Consider the following 10,299-nt stretch of genomic DNA (forward strand, 5'->3'; position numbering starts at 1 on the left):
GGTGGTGGTGGTGGTGGTGGAGGTGTGCATAGATCTGTTATTGTATTTAACACTGCTGTCCCTGTCATCATGAACACCAGTGCCATCATCATCATCATCATCATCATTAGGTTTAAAACTAGCACCACCATTATCACTTCCATCACCACCACTACCACCATAACCACCAGTGCCATCATCATCATCATCATCATCATTACCAGGTTTAATTCTAGTACCACCACCATCGTTACTACCACCATCGTTACTACCACCATCACCACTGCTACCCCCAGCTCCAACTGAAACTGTTGCTCATTTAAAAATATTTTATTTATTTTGGTTTTTGATCTTAGTAGAGAAACAAAGATTCTATTGTTTGTGTGTGTGTGTGTGTGTGTGTGTGTGTGTGTTTGTATGAGAGAGAGTGAGAAAGACACACACACACACACTGAGAGTGTTTGTGAGTGAGAGAGAGAGAGAGAGAGAGCAAGAGATTGAGTGTGTGGTGGTGGGGGGGGGAGAGAGAATAACAGCATAGAAGTTAATATATTCTATAATATCGTAGTTTAGGGATGATGATGATGTTGTGTGTGGTGGATGTTGGGTAGTCATGACATTATGGTTAAAAAAGTTCTCCTTGTAACAACATAGGTTTTGGATTGAACCCTACGATGCAAAACCAAAGGTAAATGTGCCACAGCCTTTGGTTGACCTGTGACTGAAATTTGGTAGACAGAAATTGTAAGGAAGCCGACCATTCCTGTTATTGAGTAGCAGACTCTTGAATATCTTGTTAGCATTTTGTTAAGTCTCTGCTTCCAGGTCAGTTTCTTTCCTTCCTTCCTTCCTTCCACCAATCTTTGAGATCTTCAAATATGTCTCTTAATGCTTACCATTTCATCTTTGGAATTATTAAAAAGGAAAGAAGAATATAAAGTTGCCTTTAACCAAGACCATTCCTCACTAGTTCTGGGTAAAAAAAAAAAGCAAGAAAAAAAAAAAAGCATTGGAGCAGTTTCTTCAGAAAAAGGGAAATGAAGATTTTCTGGCTCCATTCTGTGAAGTCGAAGAATTTATTAATCAATCTGTCTTGTTTCCAAAAAAAAAAAAAAAAAAAAACCCCAACTACAATGGTTGGTGACAAATATTTTAGCTTTAATTATCTAAATACAATCTTTATGATTGTTTAACTGAATAATATTTATTTTGTTTTCCTTTTTTATGTTATTTATTTGGAGAAAAATAATGGCAAAAACAGAAAAGCTCAACTTTACAATGGCCATATAATTCATTTTCAAATCAGTCAACCATAAATATTGATTGGGTGAGGATATTAATTAGCAGAAAACACCTACAGGCCTTGGCCCATGCGCTGAACATGTGATTTCATTTCACACACATCCAACATAAGCAACACACACACACACACACACACACACACACACACACACACACACACACACACACACGAAATGATACACTGAAAGCAATGCATACCAAATTCAATTAGCTATTCGCCCCCCACCCTCCACACATTACCATCTTTCTGTTATCTTTTACTTGTTTCAGTCATTACAGGCCATGCTAGAGCACTGCTCTGAGGAATTTCTAGTCGAACAAATTGACCCCAGTACTAATCAAGTACCAGTCAAATACGAGGAACACTCTCCATGCAAAATTAATTAATTATTATTATTATTATTATTATTATTATTTATAACTAGCAGAGATACCCGGCGTTGCCCGTGTTACATACAATTGAAGAATTAGACCTTTCTGTTATATTTTCTCTAATGAACTGGAATACCTATGATTCGAATTTCATCAAAATTGCAGGTGAGGGTTCTTACCCTCTTTACACACCCATACAGAAGAGGCAAGAGTGGGAATCCTTGACGGACCGAATGAGCAATGCTAAACAATTCCAATAGGTGGCCATTTACTTTGACCATCAAACAGATGTTGCTCTACATTACAGCGATATGTTGTCTTGTTTCCTCTCCCTCCTGCTGTGCGTCCGAGTTAATTCTGGTTGTGCGTAACATGATCTTTCATAATGTGAAATATAATATTGTTTAATTCTTTCGTTTCTATGAAACTACAACATTAATAAAAACAAAAAAGAAAAGGAAAAGCGGGAATGAAAAAGAAAGAGAAAAGGGAGAAAATGATTTAAATAAAGTTTACAAAAAAAAAAAAAGCCACACAATGAGTATTGTATTATTTCTGATATTAAAATGAAAATAAAAAAATAAGAAATTTGTATAAATTTCTAAAAGTGAAACCTGAAGAGCTTCTTCAGCTCTGAAACATTTTAGAGCTGACATCATTGTCCTTTGTTAACCATTTAAATGTTGTAGTTGTTGTTGTTGCTTTTTATTGAGTGGCATATTGTTTAAAGGTTGGAATATGAAGCTGCTTTCATCATCATCATCATCATCATCATCATCATCTTCATCATCATCATCACCATCATACTGACATCATCATTATTCATCATTATCACTGTTGTTCTACTTATTATCATCGAAGAGAAATGTAAGCAAATGAGGGTCCTTCTGTGGTTGTTTGACATGCTAGAAATAACAACTGAGTATCGCTAAAATCACACCTTACCTCAGGCATTATAACCCACTGTGCCACGACATTCTTGTGTGCCACATGTGGTTTGCAAGAAAGCTATTTTTTTAGTAAAAATCGTAAAATATAATCCAAATGTTTAGAAAATATCACCAAGTGTAGGTGAAGACCCAGCTTGGATGTTTGCAACAGAGTTGGTCTCACTAAAGCTGCCCAAGATGTCAGGAGTGATTGATGTTCATCCAGGTAACGGATTCAGTCTATCGCTCTATAGGCTAGAGTGGGATTTGAACTGGGAATAAATACCTTAAGGCATTTGGCCCTGTATTTTCTCTGCCCGGGATTGTCATCAACTGCAATTGTTGATGTTGTTTGTTATCTTTTGACATTTCTAGTGTTGTGGTTGTTCTTTAATCCCAAATCAGTCAGTCTTGTTCCAGCAGACTTATGATTAAAGATATTTGAGTTATCACATCTCAGTTTCTTTCCTTGGTTTTGGAAATATGTGCAATATATATCACACGACCCCTTTGGTTTTGGAAATATCTACAGTACCCTGGACGTTATTATCTAACACGAGACCTTTTTTTAGACAGTAATGTGTGGTTTGAGGGAAATTTTGCTGTTGTTTCTACCAGTCTTAGTGACAATGTAGAGGCTCCCTTGTTTCCTCTTTCTTCAGCTGTTGTACATCTTGTATCTATCTGCCAGTTCCATTATGATATTCACAGACACAACTTAGCAACTCTCCATAAAGGCTTATTTCACACATTTCTTAGCAAGTGCCTGCCACTTGTTCTTCTCCTCCTCCACCTCCTCTTTCTTCTTTCACTCCTACTCCACCACCTTCACCACCATGTGGGTGGAATAACTAAAAACCATGTCCATGTCAGTGGCTATAAGGGTTGTCTCTCTCTCTCTCTCTCCCATCTCCCTCTTTCTCTCCATCTTTCCATCCACCCATCCTATTATAAACACACAACACAAATATTTCTTCTCTCTCTCTTCACACTTCCTGTCTCTGAAGAGAGCAAAACATAACTCTGTGATTGCCAGAGAATAAGACAATTGTCACCTTTTGTTCTTTGTTCTCCCCCCCCCCCCATATAAAGACAGACCACCACCACCACCAACCCCAACAACATACTTGTTGGTCTGCTGTTTCATTGTTAGTTAACTGATTACATCTTTATCGTCTTTCTCCTTTCTCTCTTTTTCCTTTCCACCCTCTTCCCACCCTCTCTCCAGACACTACCCATTATTTTTTATGCTTTTATCCGCTTCATTTTGTGGGATTTTGTTTTTCTCTCCATGGATATTCTTTTGTGTTGTTGTCGTTGTTGTTTGTGATCCGAAGATGGCAAAATCGCATTAGCAGCCTTCCTTTTGACTCTTTGGGTTTTGAGTTCAAATGCCACTGAAGCCAACTTTGTCTTTCATTCTTTCAGGGTCAATAAATTAAGTAGAAATTGAACACTGGGGTTGATATAATAGACTAGCCCCTCCCCTCAAATTCCAAGCTTTGTGCTTATAAAAGAAAAGATTATTATTATTATTTGTAAGTATCAGATAACTTTTCACAAGTTAAGTTAGTATTACTTCAATATAGCCATCTTTTCATTTTATATTCAATTTAAAATAATGATAATAATAATAATAATAATAATAATAATAGTTTTAAATCTTGGCACAAGGCCAGCAATTTTAGAAGGGATATGTTGATTACACCGACTACCAATATTCAGCTGGTACTTATTTTATTGACCTTGAAAGGATGACAGGCAAAGTTGACCCCAGCAGAATTTGAACTCAGAACGTGAAGATAGACAAAATACTGTCAAGCATTTCATCTGGTAGGCTAATGAATCTGCCAGTTCACTACCTAATTAAAAGTCTGAAATAACATTCCAGTCTGTTAATCCTTCATGTTCATCTTTGTATTGTATTCCTTGCCCCTGTGGCAAATAAAGCATTATTATTATTAGTAGTAGTAGTAGTAGTAGTAGTAGTAGTAATTTCATTCTTAAATTACTGCAAATTTATATTTGTATCAGAATCTAATAGCATCAGAATTGTCTTGGAAATTACACAAACACAACCTTACCTCCCCCTCCCCCCTACACCCTACCCTCAAAATCTATGATTTTTCTCCAATTTGCAAAATTCGGTTTTTCAGTGCATTCCTCAAAGACTGGCTTTCTTTCTTTTTTTCAGTTTGTTTCTACTTTTTATATTATCATTATTATCTTTTTAATTTCAGATTTACTTCTTTACATAGAGAGAGAGAGAGGAGTGAAAGAGGTTGTGGGTGGGTGTGTGGGCGGTTTGTTTGGGTGGGCGGTGGGTGTTGACTTGTACAGCAATGTACTTGTTCACTCCTCACTATATTTATCCCAAATTAACTGTAAGACACTTGAAGGCTTTTAAAAGAAATTATATTCTAAGAATTATGCGTGCGTGATTGTATACAAACACACACATATATGCATGTACGTGTGCATGTGTGTGTGTGTGTGTGTGTGTTTGTATATATACATACACACAAATAGATACACAGTTTCTTTGTTATGTAATTTTTCTTTTTAATGTTGTGTGTTTTTGTTTTTGTTTTTGTTAACAACAACAACAACAACAATAATAATAATTTCTGTGGGTTGAATCTAGAAACATCATTGACGTAACTCAGGAAGCTATAGAAATTAGCTGACCAGATTCCACTGCCACCACCCCTACCATCTTCGCCTCCGTCAATGTCCCCCCCCTCCTCGCTACCACAATCTTGTTCTGTTTCATTCTTCTATTCTTGTATTCTCCTTTCTTCACACACTACAATTCTACATCCTTTTTAACATCCTTCTTGATAGGCTGTCACTCTGATTACATCATTCTGCGATTGATGCCTGAGATTGGGGGCTTCACAAAGAATCTAGCGCACGCCACTTGGTTGGTTGGTTGGTTGGTTGCCGTTTTTGGTTTGCAAATGTGTTCTTTCATTTCTTCAAGACTTTAATATTATTATTATTATTATTATTATTATTTGCCTTTTTTCTTTTTCTCTTTTTCTTTTACATTGTTCCTTCTTCGTTTTCATTTTCTCATTAATCAGCTAATATTAGTTTGTTTCAAGAAAAGAATAATCAAAAAACAAAGAACAAATCAAAAAAAAAAAATCTTCCTGAAAAATTGCGCCCCCCCCCCGTCCAATTTTATTAAAAGTATTTGTTTCTTTATGACTTTTATTGTACATTATTCAAAGAGGGAGGCACAGTGCATGTGACCTTAGCTGCCCCACCCCTGCTGCTTTTAGATTGTAGGGACTAATGCCCCAACGCTTGAAAGTCTGTTGGTCAAATACCTTTTGTTGTGTCAGTCATTAGGCTGTGGCCATGCTGGGTCAGCACCTTGAAGAATTTTTAGTTGAATGAACAGATTCCAGTACTTTTTTATTTTTTAAAATCTGGTGCCTATTCTATCAGTCATTTTTCATTGATTTGCTAGGTCACAGGGATGTCAACACACCAACACCGCTTATCAAGCGGTGGTGGGGGACACACACACGCATATACATTTATATGATGGGCTTCTTTCAGTTTCTGTCTCAAGTTGACCTTGGTAGGATTTGAACTCAGACCATAAAGACTCAGAACAAATACCATAAGGCCTTTTTTTCCTCCAATGCTGAAGCTTGCATCTAGACCATAAACTTTTGAAGCTTGTCCAACATCATCATCATTTAAACGGATATATATATATATATATATATATATATATATATATATATATATATATATATATATCATCATCATCATATATATATAATATACACACACACATGTACATACATAATTTGATACATACATAAACACATAGTTACATATGTTTACAAATTAACTTACCAAAATATATACAGACATACACATATAGCTATAATGCTTATACAGTCATGTATTTTGCAACGTGTGTATGTGTTGTATGAGATAACCAGAGATTAAGTAATCCCCATTTATCTTGCATAAATTACCATTTATCAGATTCTACGCATTTTCAATACAAGGTTGCATTCAGCACTTTTATGCTTCTGTAGCGTAATGTATATATATATATATATATATTTTTTTTAAATGTGTATATCTATGTATAATATTTATTGTATGTATGTTCTCACACACATTCTTACATGCACACACACATACACACACCTAAAAGGCTTAAATCCAGACATTCGTTTCACTTCTGTTGTATTTATGTAATGTTTGTTATTTCCTTTCCTTCAGATTCCTCCTTATTCTACTCTGGAAACTCCCGGCATTCGAGAAAGTGATTTATTGTAAGTCATGAAATTTCTACATTTTTTTTGTGATTTGTTTTTGTTGTTGTTAAAAAAAAATTTTTTTTTTTAAAGTGCAGGAGTGGCTGTGTGGTAAGAAGTTTGCTTCTCAACCACACAGTTCCAAGTTCAGTGCCACTAGGGCCGGGGCCTCTCTAATTGATTTGTCCTCTCCCCTCGAAATCACTTGCCTTATGTCAAAGTTTAAAACAATTATTATTGTCAAGGCAAGAAATCTGACAGAACCATTGGGACATTGGTCAAAATGCTTAGTGGTTTTTCTTCTAATTCTTTATTCTGAGCTCAAATCTTGCTGAAGTCAAATTTACCTTTCATCAGGGTGGATAGAATAAAGTACTTGTCAAATAATGGGGTTAATGTGTTTATGACCCTGTTGGGCTCAGGGATTCCTGTTGGGCTCAAGGCTATTCGGCTCAGTAACTCTTGTTGGGTCCAGGGACTCCTGTTGGGCTCAGGGACTCCTATTGGATTTATGACCCATGCTGTAATTGTGATTTGCATTTATGACTCCAGTTGGTTTTACAACTTGCATTAGATTTATGACTTAGGTTTAAGACCCATATATTTACGATCCATGTAGGATGTTAGGATTTAAAACAAGCCACAATTCAAATCTATTTCTGACTACAAACCCCAACCACATCAGTTTCTGAATTGCTACCATATTAGTTTTAATTCCAAATGTTTGCTGTTATGGTCTCCACAGGGGGTGCTGTTATTGGCACCACACCCTTATGCTCATTGCTTCCAGAACATTACTAAGAAACCGTTTCAGTCTTGGTTCTACATGAAGTTTCTGTTTGGATTTCCATTTCTGGATTTAATATTCTTTTTGCTTTCAATCACAATTTTGTTGTTGTTTCTATTTTTAGCTTTTCAAATTCCTTAACAAGATTGGAAGAACACTTGTTGTTGTTGCTGTCATTTCAAATCTCTTTAGGCTTTTACTTTCTGTTTATTAGTTTTCATTCTTCTCCTCAAATCTTTTTTTTTTCTGCCTTATTTTCTCATCTATTCCTCCTCCTTTTCTTTACTCTACCTCTATTCCTCCCTCCTTTGTCTCCTCCTCCTCCTTACTTTGTGATTTGGCAGCTTGGGGTTGCCAGGTTTGCAAACACCATCATCTCATGAGAAAAAAGACATTGTGCCAAACAGTCCCATATATGACAATGTCTCCTGCCAGATGATAAAATAAGACTTTGACTCCTGCTAAGGCCAACCTTGTCTTTCATCCTTTCAGGATCTATAAAGTTATTACCAGTCAAGTACTGGGGTTGATGTATTTGACTTCCACTGCCACCAAACATTGCTGGTCTTGTGCCAGAATCCGGTTGGAGAGGGAAATGCTTTCTCCCAGTGGATATGGCCAAAATGGTTAGGGTGAATGAAGCTGCTCTAAGTATGTGCCTTTGGATTGGAGTACAATGGTTGGGCACCGTTTCAGACTCATTACCTTGCAGGCTCCGGCATTGGTACAATGATGAAGCTTCCAGCCTGCTTGTGCGATTAACGTGAAAGTGACTGAGAACTCCACAGACATGTGTAACCCTTAATGTAGTTCTGAGAAAGATTCAGCATGAAACGGGATGTGACAAGGCTGGTACAACTCGTTTTTCCCAGTTGAGTGAACTGGAGAGCAGTGTGAAATAAAGTGTCTTGCTCAAGGACACAAGGCACTGCCAGGAACTGAACTTATGACCTAATGACCACGAGCCGAATACCCTGACCACTAAGCCACACATTTTCACCTGTCATTGGCAAGGAAGGTTTTTGTAGGGGGAATGGAGGGGGGTGTGTGTGTGGAAGTCTGTGAGACGAAAATAAAGGTGGAGAATATAGAATAAGAGAATTAGTAACGTAAAATGTTTTGGAAATATTGTAGCTGGAGGGATTTAGATTAAATTGGTGCGGAAGGAATTTAGCTGAGTGCAGATATAAGGAACGAATTACTAAATCGGTCGAGAAAGAATTTGCAGATGGGAGACTGAAGTTACTTAAGGGAAAATCAGGTGGGAATGTAGGTAGGAATTCAAGGAGAAACTGGCTGCTCTCCTGCTTGTTAGGGTTTCTAGGGGCCAATATGATAAAAGGAAATGAGATCTGGGCATATCCTCCTCCTACTACTATTACTACTACTACTACTCCAGATAGCCTGGGATACATTATCTGGGGTGGGAGTCTCCAGTTTCCAGCAAAAGTAGGTAGCAGTTCCTTGTACTTCACCAAATATGTTTGTTCGGGAGTCTTTGATCTCCCACTGCTCTAAGGGAACATGTAACCCCCTACTGCTAGATAACATGGTCCCAGTCATGTGACTTACTTCATACTAGAAATATAAATAACTAGCAGAGATACCCGGCGTTGCCTGTGTTACATGCAATTGAAGAATTAAACTCCTCCTCCTCCTCCTCCTCCTCCAGGCCAACGATTTTGAAGGAGGGCTTTGAGCAATATCATAACCTCCATTGTAATACTTTATTTTATTGACTCTGGAAAGACAAAAGGCTAAGTGGAGCCAAGTGGGATTTTAACCCAGATCGTAAAATGCCAGTACAAATACCACAAGGCATTTTCTCTGACACCCGTTAATCCCAACAAACACTGTCTCAGATTTCTCAATAATTCCTGAATAATCAAAATAAATGCAACTCAAGAACATTTATTTGCAAACTAATTGCAGGTGTTACCTGTTGAAATCTGCACACACCTGACACTATCAGGTTTATGGCGTCATCAGAGACAATGTGCTCCATTTCAGGGATTTCCACTTGATTGCTTTATTAGGATCTAACAACAATATCTACATTTCACAGTAACGTGAAATGTGTGTTTACTATAAAAAACGCAGGCTTAGAAGTTGACTTCACATTTCATATGAGAAAGGGCTGAAAAGTTCCTGGCTTTGAGGGTATCAGGAAAGGCCTGGTTGGAAGCCCAGCTTTCTGAGTTCTGTTAAAAGGGCTGAGAAAAACTGAAGGCCCAATGCAATAAATGTGTAAATCTGAGAGGGGAATCATCATCATCATAATCATTTAACGACTGCTTTCCATGCTGGCATGGGTTGGACGATTTGACTGAGGACTGGCGAGCCAGGAGGCTGCACCAGGCTCCAATCTGATCTGGTAAAATTTCTACAGCAGGATGCCCTTCCTAATGCCAACCACTCCGAGAGTGTAGTGGGTGCTTTTTATGTGCCACCGGCACGAGAGCCAGTCAGGCAGTACTGGCATTGGTCACGCTCAAATGGTACTTTTTACGTGCCACCGGCACAGGAACCCTCCAGTATTTTCTTTTACCCAAAATCAGGAGCTACTCAGGCCCCACCCCTTGCACATTTTTCATTGGTGTTTAGTGCTTCAATAAATTAGACACAAATACGCATATGCAAA

The 10,299-nt window shown here is 37.6% G+C and overlaps 1 protein-coding gene across 6 annotated transcripts in view; it reads left to right on the forward strand.

The window, feature by feature from the left end:
- The window catches only part of LOC106871497 (pleckstrin homology domain-containing family A member 2), a 151,710-nt gene that overhangs the window by 69,105 nt on the left and 72,306 nt on the right, over positions 1–10,299 (forward strand). For 5 of the 6 annotated variants that reach the window (XM_014917984.2, XM_014918002.2, XM_052974461.1 and 2 more), the window contains exon 2: positions 6,837–6,889. The gene's annotated coding sequence lies outside the window, so the exon portion shown is untranslated. Of the gene's footprint in view, positions 1–633; positions 805–6,836; positions 6,890–10,299 lie in introns of all 6 variants that reach the window. The other variant, XM_052974459.1, reaches the window with a different exon arrangement.

The sequence above is a fragment of the Octopus bimaculoides genome, chromosome 18 (assembly GCF_001194135.2).
Source record: "Octopus bimaculoides isolate UCB-OBI-ISO-001 chromosome 18, ASM119413v2, whole genome shotgun sequence".
Classification (NCBI taxonomy): Eukaryota; Metazoa; Mollusca; class Cephalopoda; order Octopoda; family Octopodidae; genus Octopus; species Octopus bimaculoides.